We start from the raw sequence: 13779 nt of genomic DNA on the forward strand, positions 1-13779 counted from the left end.
TTTTATAACACATCAAAACAGCAAAACAGAAAAAAAAAATATAAAAGTTTACGGGCTACACTGTAGCAGCCCACCCCATCTGGCCCAATTTTCTACTTCATGCGATCGCATGAATATATAGCATACACTCCATGCGATCGCATGGAGTGATTTGACTCGTCTGAAACATAAGCTGTACGAAATTAGGGTTTATAATAATAATTATTATTAATTAATAACCCTAATTAGGTTATAATTATTTTATTATTTAGTTTAGTTTATTTATAATTTGTATTTTAAGTCTAAATTAGTTTTAATAATTTATAAAATTAATAGTTTTATAAAATAAATAATATAAAAATAATATTTTTATAAAAATTGTAATTTTTACAACTTTTTATATATTTTTATATTTTGTCCCTTTTTAATAGTTTTAGCGTAATTTTTGTATTTTTTGCTCGTATTATTTTTAATTCATAGTTTTTGCCATAGTTATTTTTATTTCTAGATTTTTAGGCCTTGCCGTAAAATTCCTTAAGTGCTTTTTCTTTAGACTAAGATTTAGGTGCTTTAGAATTTTGCGACGTCTTTTTAAGTTTTAGTACCTTTTTAAGTTATTTTCATTTGGGATATAGTTTTACTTGTAAGCTTTAAGACGCAACTTTTAGTTTTAAATTTTTAGTTCCTTTTTAAGTTTAGACGCGCTATTTTCTTATTTCTCGACGCCTTTTTCCTATGTATCAATTATCATTCCAATTAGTAATCTCAATTTGCGATTATAATTTTAAGTTAGTGGTAGTAATAAGGTTGGGTTAGGCGAATGTTTTAAAGTTTTATAAGTCACTCTTTTTATTTCTTATTTTTCAACGCCTTTTTCAATTTTTCTTTTCTTTTTCGACCTTTTTCGACGCACTCTTTTTCTTTCTTATTTCTCGCTATTCTAGTTTTTAGGACATAGATTTTTATTCTACTTCTTATCTAAATTTCTTAAAATTACGAAAATTTATTTTAAGTGGTTAAATTGATAGACATCAAAATTTTCTGGTTCGTAGTAATAGTTGGATTTGTACGTGGACCGGGTTATTGGAGCCAAACAGTCCTCAATTATATTGAGACCAAACGAATCCTGCCCCTCTGCTGCATCTTTTGGCTATTCGAAACGTGGGCATAATCAGAAAAGTCTATTACTTGGATAACTTATATAATTTTTCTTTCCTTTTTAAAAACTAATAGGATATTCAGTGAATGCACCGAGCAAGACGTTCACCACCTTTTGTACGTTCACCACCTGTAACTAGATCAAGACATTTAGCAAATATTACCGCCGTTGATTTTTCTTTAGAATCGTCATCCAGTCGACCAAGTACTCCAGTTCAAATTTCCGATAATCCATTTTTTGAACCCGACCTCACAATTGAGAATCCGGAGAATATTCAGGGACGATTCATAGATCCTGAACCACTAAACTTTCCTCCGGAACCACCAATCATTCAAACAGAGATTGTTGAGGAACGAACCATTAAATTAGAATCCTCTAGTGATTCGGATTCAACAAATTCAATTATGGAGAATCTGGAACCTCTAAGTATGGAAGACCGAATGAGAGCTAAACGCACTGGCCAAGGTCACGCAATTACTCATCCAGACATAAATGCGCCAGATTATGAAATCAAAGGACAAATTCTACACATGGTGACTAATCAATGCCAATTTAGTGGTGCGCCGAAGGAAGATCCAAATGAACATCTTCGTACCTTTAATAGGATCTGCACACTATTTAAAATCCGAGAAGTGGAGGATGAACAGATATATCTCATGTTATTTCCCTGGACTTTAAAGGGAGAATCCAAAGATTGGTTGGAATCGTTACCTGAAGGGGCGATTGATACATGGGACGTTTTAGTTGAAAAATTTCTTAAACAATTCTTTCCGGCATCTAAAGCTGTAAGACTTCAAGGAGAAATTGTTACGTTCACACAGAAACCGAATGAAACTCTATATGAGGCGTGGACAAGATTTGGAAAGTTATTAAGAGGATGTCCGCAACATGGTTTAGACACCTGTCAAATAGTACAAATATTTTACCAAGGATGTGACATCAATACAAGAAAAGACATCGATATAGCAGCTGGTGGTTCCATTATGAAGAAAACCGAAACTGATGCTTATAAAATTATTGATAACACTGCTTCCCACTCACATGAGTGGCACCAAGAAAAAGATATCGTTAGATCATCTAAAGCAGCTAGAGCCGATTCTAGGCATGACTTAGATTCCATTTCCGCAAAGATAGATGCTGTCGAGAGACGAATGGAAAAGATGTCTAAGGATATTCACTCAATACGAATTAGTTGTGAGCAGTGTGGAGGACCACATTTGACAAAAGATTGTCTCAGTATTGAATTAACAATGGAACAAAGAGAGAATATTTCATACATAAACCAAAGGCCTGGAAATAATTATCAGAATAATTATCAACCGCCAAGACGATCTACAATCAAAACCAGAATTATAATCGAAATATTCCAGACAACAACCAACAAGGTCCTAGCAATCAACAAGTATCTAACAATACTTACAACCAGCAAAGACCTAATTTTCAAAACAAACCACCACAACCCGATGATAAAAAGCCGAATTTAGAAGATATGATGACGAAGCTAGTTGAAACTCAAACGCAGTTTTTCACATCTCAAAAACAAACTAATGAACAAAATGCTCAAGCATTTAGAAATCAACAAGCTTCTATTCAAAACTTAGAACAAGAAGTAAGTAACCTAGCAAGGTTAATAGGTGAAAGAAAACCGGGAAGTTTACCTACTGATACAAATGCAAACCCCCGGAATGAAACAGCTAAAGCCATTACCACAAGAAGTGGTACAACACTTAAACCACCTGAAATACCTGTTACTTCTTATGAAGCTATTCTTACTCCACAAGAACCACAACCTGATCAAGATAAGGAAAAAGAACCGGTAGTTGAAAAGGTTAATGAAGATAACACAGTTAAGGCTAAACCTTATTTTAAACCATACCAACCACCACTTCCTTACCCGGGTAAAATGAAGAAAGAGAAACTTGAAGCCGAGCAATCCAAATTCTTGGATATGTTTAAATAGATAAATGTAAATCTTCCTTTCATTGATGTGATTTCAGGAATGCCTAGATATGCTAAATTCTTGAAAGATCTAATCTCAAATAGAAAGAAAATGGAAGAACTCTCGGCTGTTACTATGAATGCTAATTGTTCAGCAGTGTTGTTGAATAAGATACCAGAAAAACTATCTGATCCAGGAAGTTTCACAATTTCATGTTTTCTGGGTAGTCTTAGTTCAATAGAAGCATTGGCAGACTTAGGTGCTAGTATAAATTTAATGCCGTATTCACTATACACTAAACTAGACCTTGAAGAATTGAAACCAACTAGAATAAGTATACAACTAGCCGATCGATCAATAAAATATCCTAGAGGGATAATGGAGAATATGCTAGTTAAAGGTGGTACTTTAGTATTTCCAGTAGATTTTGTTGTTCTGGACATGGAAGAAGATTCTCAAGTTCCTCTCATATTAGGAAGACCATTCTTAAACACGGCTAAAGCAATGATAGACGTGTTTGGTAAGAAACTGACCCTAAGTATAGAGGATGAGAGTGTTACCTTTTCAGTTGATAGAGCAATGCAACAACCGCAATCTGCAGATGATACATGTTATTATATTCAAACTATAGATTCACATGCAGAATTGTTAGAAGAATTTCTAGAATTACAAGGAATAGGAGAATGTTCTTTAGGAGAAGGTAATGAACCAATTGATGAAGCTGAAATGTTAGCTACACTAATAGCTAATGGATATGAACCAACAACAGAAGAAATTCAAATGCTAAAAGAAGAAGACAGATATCGATATAAATCATCGATAGAAGAACCACCGAAATTAGAGTTAAAGCCACTTCCAAACCATCTGGAATACCCTTATTTACATGGTGAATCTGAATTACCTGTAATAATATCGTCTTCTCTTACTGAAAATGAGAAATCACAACTCATTTCGGTGTTGAAAGCTCATAAACCAGCCATTGCATGGAAGATTCATGATATTAAAGGAATAAGTCCTTCGTATTGCACACACAAAATCCTTATGGAAGAAGGTCATAAAACGTATGTGCAACGCCAACGAAAACTAAATCCGAATATGAAAGATGTTGTAAAAAAAGAAATAATTAAACTACTAGACGCAAGTCTAATTTATCCAATTTCTGATAGTCCATGGGTAAGCCCAGTTCAATGCGTGCCTAAGAAGGGTGGCATGACTGTCATTACAAATGAAAAAAATGAGCTTATTCCTACTAGGACTATAACAGGATGGCGTGTATGTATTGATTATAGAAAATTAAATGACGCCACCAGAAAAGATCACTTTCCCTGACCTTTCATTGATCAAATGTTGGAAAGATTAGCCGAAAATAGTTATTATTGTTTTCTTGATGGATTTTTCGGATACTTTCAAATTCCAATAGCACCCGAAGATCAAGAGAAAACCACATTCACGTGCCCTTATGGTACTTTTGCTTACAAACGCATTCCATTTGGACTTTGCAACGCCCCTGCAACCTTTCAAAGGTGCATGATGGCGATTTTTCACGACATGATAGAAAAATGCATGGATGTTTTCATGGATGATTTTTCAGTCTTCGGTGATACATTTGAATCATGTCTAGTTAATCTGGAACGAATGTTTATTAGATGCGAACAATCAAATCTAGTACTTAATTGGGAGAAATGCCATTTTATGGTTAAAGAAGGCATCGTTCTTGGACATAAAATTTCAAAAGAAGGAATTGAAGTGGATAGAGCTAAAGTAGATGTAATTGCTAAACTTCCACATCCCACCAATGTTAGAGGAGTTAGGAGTTTTCTAGGGCATGCCGGTTTTTACCGACGTTTCATAAAAGATTTTTCTAAAATTGCCACTCCTATGAATAAACTCCTAGAAAAGGATGCTCCATTCATCTTTTCAGATGAATGTATCAAATCTTTTAATATTCTTAAAGAGAAACTCACTAATGCGCCGATCATGATAACACCAAATTGGAATCTACCGTTTGAACTAATGTGCGATGCAAGTGATTTTGCAATGGGAGCCGTTTTAGGACAAAGGATTGAAAAACGATTTCAACCTATATATTATGCTAGTAAGATGTTACAAGAAGCACAAACGAACTATACAACTACTGAAAAAGAACTCCTTGCTATTGTCTTTGCTTTTGACAAATTTCGTTCATATCTCGTTCTAGCAAAAACGGTGGTCTATACCGACCATTCTGCTCTTAGATACCTATTTTCGAAACAAGATGCCAAACCAAGATTAATCCATTGGATCTTACTCTTACAAGAGTTCGATATTGAAATCCGAGATAAAAGAGGAGCAGAAAATATCGCCGGTGATCATCTTTCTCGTCTTGAAAATCCTGAATTAGAAGTTCTAAATGAATCGGCCATACAAGACAACTTTCCTGATGAATATCTATTGAAGATAGATTATAATGAAATTCCATGGTTTGCAGACTATGCAAACTACTTAGTATGTGAATTCCTTGAAAAATGATTATCGTACCAAAAACGAAAGAAATTCTTTAGTGATATAAAACACTATTTTTGGGAAGATCCACATTTGTTTAAAAGTTGTCCCGATGGAATAATACGCCGATGTGTATTCAGAGACGAAGCTAGTCAAATCTTAAACCATTGTCACACAGGACCAACAGTAGGGCATTATGGGCCTCAACTCACAGCAAGAAAAGTTTACGATGCTGGATTCTATTGGCCTACAATTTACAAAGACGCACACCTTCTTTGCAAATCCTGTGATGCTTGTCAAAGGGCCGGAAAAATAAGTCAACGAGATGAAATGTCACAAAATGTCATTCAAGTATGTGAAGTATTTGACATTTGGGGTATTGACTTTATGGGTCCATTTCCAAAATCTCATAATAATCTCTATATTCTCGTAACTATTGATTATGTATCTAAATGGGTGGAAGCACAAGCTCTCCCAACTAACAATGCACGAGTTGTAGTCAACTTTTTAAAACATCTTTTTGCAAGGTTTGGAACACCGAAAGTTTTAATAAGTGATCGGGGTACTCATTTCTGTAATAATAAACTTGAAAAAGTTCTCAAAAGATATGGAGTAACTCATAAAATCTCCACCGCATATCATCCACAAACAAGTGGACAAGTTGAAAATACCAACCGAGCTTTAAAACGTATTCTAGAGAAAACCGTAGGATCAAATCCGAAGGAATGGTCCATTAAATTGGAGGATGCACTCTGGGCTTTTAGAACAGCCTACAAAACTCCAATTGGAACCAAACCTTTTAAACTCGTCTACGGAAAAGCATGCCATCTTCCAGTAGAAATTGAACACAAAGCATTTTGGGCTTTGAAGACATGTAATCTTGATTTATATGAAGCTGGACGTCTACGATTAAGTCAACTAAACGAATTAGAAGAATTAAGACATGAAGCATACGAAAATTCATTAATCTATAAAGAAAGAACGAAGAAATGGCATGATAAAAGAATCAGAAGTTCAAAAGAATTCAAAGAAGGAGACAGAGTTCTTCTTTTCAATTCACGATTCAAGCTATTTCCTGGAAAATTGAAATCAAGATGGTCTGGACCATTCATAGTCAAAAGAGTTTTTCCATACGAAACAGTAGAATTAATAAATTCAAATGGAATTGAATTTAAAGTTAATGGTCACGGAGTTAAACATTACATAGATAGTCCAATGGAAATCGACAACGAAGTTAATCACAATTTCGATACCACAGCTAACTATGTGTGGGGAGAATCAAGTCTTTAAAGGATAATATGTATTTCTGTTAGAGTTAGATTTTCTGTTTTCGTGTAGTTCTCGAAAATGGAACCCGAATGGTCTTTCCCTAGCAGACCCTAAAGAACTAGTCTTCTCCCCCCATTCTGAATTTTTATTTTTTTTAGGTTTTTACGAAATGAAGACTGCCTGTGAACTAAACCATGGTCTAATGCTACACGCTTTGATCACTAAACGTAATAATGACACACTTCCGAGTGAAATAGTATCAGTAATCAGAGAAAGATTGGACGGAGTAAGAAAAGAATCCAGATGCGAAGATAATAAGTTACAATTTGGTAAAGGAAAATCAAAATCCGCAGCGAAAAGAAGAGCACGACACCTTGAAAGATGTCACAAATGCGGAAAATGGTCACATGGAGGTAAATGTTCAAATAATCAAACCTATTCAAACACCGAATTTGTTACTTTATGCAGAGACGGACCGTTCATATGTTTAGAAGAAAAAACACTGAATGCTCGAGGTTACGCCTATGTAGCTATGGAAAACCAATTAAACCGACTATCTTATGAATGAGATAGGTCATATAACTAAGAATACTATCTCACAGGTAAGTCTGTACAGTTTTTATTTTATTTTTATTTTTATTTTTAACCTTTTGATAATAAACGCTAATTTGTTCGCTATAAAGTATTAAATTGGTATTGAATAAAATTAGGTTTGGCGACCGAAATTATTGATATCATACAAAAATTTATTACATCACTGCGGAATTTAACGTTTATTCTTAAGGTATAAATATCTTTAATCAATAAACCCAAAATATTTCAAAAATTCGTCATGAGTTAAATTAGGTCATGGAACCGAAATTACTTTACCGAAAAGAGGGGCGCATATTTTTGATAATATTTGATTGATTAAAGTGGGATAAAAGCAAAAAAGATATTTTTTTTTTACCATGTTTTTAAAATTAATATATAAATCTTAAATTGATATTGTAAACTTTTTAAATTAATATATTTAAAATTGTAAATATTTGAACAAATGATATTTTTAAGTTTGTATGTATAAAAATAAAAATATAATATAAGTTTGGTGTGAATTTTTAATTTTTTTAAAAAAAAAATGTGAATTTTTAATTTTATGCATATTTTAAATTTAAGTTGGTGTGAATTTAAAAACAAAAATTTACTTTATCTCATTAAGTTAAAAATATGATTTTTAAAATTCGTCGTAAGTTTAAGAGTAGGTCTTTGAACCGAAATTGCTTTACCCGAGGGAGGGACGAGAAATTTTATTATCATTATTTTTAATCTTATTGAATTAAAGTATGCCAAAAAAAAAAAAAAAGCTGAAAGTACTGTAGCCGGCACCCCATGCGATCGCATGGGGTTTGCACTTGTAACCCATGCGATCGCATGGGGACCAAATGCAGGCCAGAAATAAATAGCTCAGAGAGCTGAGTTCTTCACACCACAACACACAAACATACGAAAATACTCCCAAATCACCTCTAAAATTCGCCATTTTTTACCGTAATTCGTCATTTTTCTTGCTCTAATCATGCCTAGATTCTCATTCTTCAACAAAATGGTAAAAATTACACCCCTAAACTCTATAAATTCCTAGTTTTTGTGATAATTATCAATTTTTTCCTAATGCAATTTTGTTAATTTCTAGTGTAATTAGTGTTAAATTGTTAGTATTTTATGCATGTATAACCTAGATTGATGCTATTTAACATGATTTGAAGCCAAAAACTTCAAAATTTTTAGAAATCTAGGGTTAGTGTTCTTGAGCAATTTGGGGCTTTTTGATATAAACAGGTTATGGCCGATTTTTGTCATGAATTATTGCTAAATTGAGTAGTGTAACATGTTTAGATAGTTAAATGATCTAAACATTGATCCTAAACATGATTTTTTGGAGATTAAAGTGGACTTTTTAAGTCCAAAATTCATGAACTTGATTAATTTGATGTAATTGCCATTTGAGACTTGTTTAATTATTAGTAATGACTATTTTGACATGTTATTTGAGTTAAATGCTTATGAACTTTGTATACATTTTCATATGTGCTTATTTGAAAAGTGTAGAATTGTGAAAAATTGTGAAAATGTGTATAAGTTTAATTTTGATTTAACATGTTATAGTGATTGTTTTAAGTTGTTATTTTACTAACACTAATGCATATTTGGATGTACAAATTTTGTGTTTAATGTGTTTTGCAGAAAGCCGACACTGGAGGTTCAGGAGCATCATCATCTAGACGACCAGCACCAGCACCAGAACCAGAAGCAGAAATGCAACACGAACAAGAACCACAACAAGAACCACAACAACAGCCTGATCAGCACATACCTTATTATGATCCGGTACAGTTTGTTGATGAATTCATAGTATTCCCAATGAGGCCGCCAGTAGAATTCCCAACGATTCCTGAGCACACTCTGCATCCTAATCTGAGATTTGATAGGAGATGGAGAGAATACGAGACATATCAAAGGAACAAATTCAAATTGGTAACAAAAAATGTAGAGGTGTCAAGGGTAATCGATTGGGCCTCTTTAGAAACGGTCCATCTAGCTGACCGTGTTAGACAGCTTTTAGTTCAAAGGTATGGCAGTTCTTCTTTTACAGATTGGGAACGTCTTTTCACCATTCGTAGACCTGTATATAAGGAATGGTGTGTTGTGTTGATGAGTACTGTATCACTTGATACAAATATAGTTAGAATAGATGATAGAAGATTTCTTAGGTTTATCCTTGGCGGTAGGATGTACAGAATGTCCATGCTGGACATGGCCAGGGCCTTACAGATATATACTCCTGGTGAGTTGCTATTACCCAATTGTACAAATTTGATTCATTATGGTGAAAGGGTAGATAGTAACTTTGACGCTGGCGCCATTTGGAGGCGTATGTCACATTTTGATGTTTTTACACGAGCAGGAGGACACTCCTATACACATATTGACAGAGCCGAGCTTCGTATTATTCATAGATTTTTGGCTAACTCGATTACACAGAGAGGTCATAATAAAGAAAAAATTACCTAACATGATTTATTCTACCTAAAGTGTATTCGAGATCCTAGAAGCTTTGTCAATATACCTTACTGTGTTGCTTTTTATTTATCTAAAATGGTAGAGGGAATGCAGGACGGGAGTATAATAGGAGGAGGTATTTTTGTTACTCTCATTGGAGAGTATTTAGGTGTTGATAGGAACCAAGGGGGTCCATTACAGCTTTATAGAGAACAGGTTGAGCCCTTAGGATTGAAAGTTTATGTGGGTGCTAAGGTATTGAAAAGTAGATGTAACCAGGCAGTACCCTATGAGGGATCTCATCCTCAGGTAGAGAGAGGCTCAGATGAGGAAATGGAGGAGGCGGAAGACATTAGGGATGTCTTTCGAGATGCTATTCTTGACGTCCACGTTTGTATAGATGAGGAAGCAATGACGAACGCGGCCAGACATAGTATGTATGAGCAGTGGAACTCCGAGCGAGTATACGAGGATTATAGGCGACGCCAACACGATAGCTGGTTAGTTCATCAGCACCAAATCATGAGCCAACTATCATATCAGGTACCAAATAACTATGTACCTACTCGACCTGCTCATTTTCCGCCACATAGCCCCAATATCCGACCACCCTTTAACCGGTATGACTATAACCAAGCCTATCAAAACACCTATAACCAACAATGGAACCCACCTGACGAGATGAACTGGAACCCATATCCAGACTGATTTAGTTCCATTTGGTTATTTATATGATTTTTATGTTTTTATCTTTTTACTTATTCATGTTTAAACTTATGTTATTGAATATACTTATGTAATCTTTATCATTTTTATTATTATTGTGTACTAATATTTCACATTTAGGATTTGAAAGTGGGATATTAAGTCCCATTTCAAATTGCCATGGATGTTTATATTTGTATGTATGTATATTGTAAATTGTACAAAACAGGGTAAAACAGCGCATTTTCAAAGACTGGCATTAAGTTCAGCAAAAGCTACTAATTTTGACGACAATATGACAAATAAATGTGATGTAACAACAGACGAAATGAACAAATGATATGCACCATTTATCATTCAGCAACTAAACGCCAATATGTTTGGAAACTTTGGTAAAATTTAATCATGTTTATGCTAATCACCCTCAATAATTTAAATTGTTACTGATTTCTTGCAAATGAGGGCATTGCAAGATCTTAAGTGTGGGAAGGGGTTAAATTCTTTCGGATTTTTAAAATTTTTATCTTAAACACTTGGTTACCATTAAAAATACTAGTAACGTAGTAGTTGTATTAGAATCTAGTGCTCTCTGATGATAAAGAACAGCCCTAGTCTTATATACTGACTACCCAATTCTAGTAAAATTTTTCAAAATTTTCAATTAAATGAACTCAAAATCATGTTTATACATATTTATGAACGATAAAACTAGGTGTTAACACCGAAATTATTGTTACCTCAGAAAGGACATAAATTGAGAAACAAACCAAAATGTTAAAATTCATTTAAAATGGAATAGAGGACAATAAAAAGGAAAATAAAAGCCAAGTGTGGGAAAAATTACCAAGTTATCTTAAACATATGTCACATATTTCTGTAACAAATAACCGAAAATACTTTTGCTTTGGACTAAACTAAACTATTTTACCCGATGAAAGAAAAGAAGAGATGGATCTACACGATGAATCAATTCCATCATTAAAAGGAAGTAAAGTCTTCCGAAAAAGAAACGCGCTTTTTGATGTAGGTCAGGAAGTTGTCGTCCAGACCAGCTGTAGGTTGACGAAAAATCTAGAAAAGTCATCTCTAAAATCAGCAGGAAATCCATGGACCTCAGCATAAAACAGGGTCGCCAAGTGGTCAGATTTATCCTAACCATGAGAAGGATTTATCTCGTACAATGGGGGGCACCGTGCAAATTAGCTTGATAAGACTAATAAATCAGATCCCCCGAAAGGATAATCTCTTTAAAAGATCAAAAATCAGCTTTTAAGCCTGATATTACTCAATCCTAGAGATTAACCTTAAAGATTGAGAATTCAAACTCATGGAATTCAATGATATCTAAACTCGAGCTTGAACGAGAAAATATTTTGATCAAATTATAAACTGATTTGTTTTCTGAAAACCCATTTTCAATGCGTTCATTACCATTGAACGTAAAATCCTAGGAATTCACCTGGAATTCATTAGGTCATCTGAACCAAATCGGGTGTCAACCGTAAGAACGGTGGTTGCATAGCATGGTTAAAGACAGGACCTTATGCCAGACCGACAAATTATAAGGGTGAGCTTTACTATTGCTCCTACAAAGGATAGTAATTGCATCCGACACGTTATATACCATAATTAAAAGCATGTCAGGGGACATTGCCTTAACAGTTGCTTGTTCAACGCTTTCCTTTACAACCGAACGGTAGTTTACCGAAAGGTAATATACGGAGCAAGTATACTGGATGTGTTGCTTTCCTAATACAAGGTTAGCATGTGGGTGACACAAAACCACAAGTTTTGAGCTAAAATTTTCAAATCTGAAACCCACCAAGCCCACAAAAATATTTTGCAAACACCGGTGAAGGGTTATTCCGGAAAACTTATCTAGGGTAAAAACTAGATTTAATTTTTAAAAGATCAAATGTTTTCATAAAGATCCAATTTCCTTAATGGATCTAAATTTTATAGTCATGTGGGACTGTAAACCACATCGTTACTACCATTGTTTATACCGCCGTAAAGAAATCACTGATGTACAAAGTGTGAAGAATAAAGAAGTGATTCTTGTATTTCAAGACTATATTGCTTGAGGACAAGCAATGCTCAAGTGTGGGAATATTTGATAATGCTAAAAACGAACATATATTTCATAGCATTATTCCTCAAGAAAGACAAGCTTTTAGTTGCAATTGTCCTATTTACAAGTGATATTCGTTTAAATAATAAAAGGTGAAGACAAAAGACAGATTCGACGAATTAAAGACGCAAACGACCAAAAAGCTCAAAAGTACAAAATACAATCAATGAGGTTCCAATTATTGATAAGAAACGTCTCAAAATTACAAGAGTACAAGATTCAAAACGCAAAGTACAAGATATTAAATTGTACACAAGGACGTTCGAAAATCCGGAACCGGGACCAGAGTCAACTCTCAACGCTCGATGCAACGGACTAAAAATTACAAGTCAACTATGCACATAAATATAATATAATATATAATTAATTCTTAAAATTAATATATATATATATTATATTATATTATAAAACCGTCGGCAGAAGAAAACAACCAAATGTGAGCCTCCCAGCTTGCCATGCGATCGCATGGCCTGGAAGGCATAAATTCATGCGATCGCATGAGCCCCAGTTCCAGCCCACATGCCTATAAAAATCAAGCTTTGGTGCACCACAAAAACACATCTTTTTCTTCTTCACTCAACGTAGTATATGTATATATAATTTATATTTTAATTTTAATTTTAATTTTAAATCCTAATAATAAGGGTGTGTTAGCGAATGTTGTAAGGGTGTAAGTCGAAATTCTGTCCGTGTAACGCTACACTCTTTTTAATCATTGTAAGTTATGTTCAACCTTTTTACATTAATGTCTCGTAGCTAAGTTATTATTATGCTTATTTAATCCGAAGTAATCATGATGTTGGGCTAAAAATATTAAAATTGGGTAATTGAGCTTTGTACCATAATTGGGGTTTGGACAAAAGAACGACACTTGTAGAAATTAGACTATGGGCTATTAATGGGCTTTATATTTGTTTAACTAAATGATAGTTTGTTAATTTTAATATAAAGATTTACAATTTGACGTACCTATAAATAACCATATACACTCGATCGGACACGATGGGCGGGGTATTTATATGTACGAATAATCGTTCATTTAACCGGACACGGGAATGGATTAATAGCCACTAGAAT

The sequence above is a fragment of the Rutidosis leptorrhynchoides genome, chromosome 6 (assembly GCF_046630445.1).
Source record: "Rutidosis leptorrhynchoides isolate AG116_Rl617_1_P2 chromosome 6, CSIRO_AGI_Rlap_v1, whole genome shotgun sequence".
Lineage (NCBI taxonomy): Eukaryota > Viridiplantae > Streptophyta > Magnoliopsida > Asterales > Asteraceae > Rutidosis > Rutidosis leptorrhynchoides.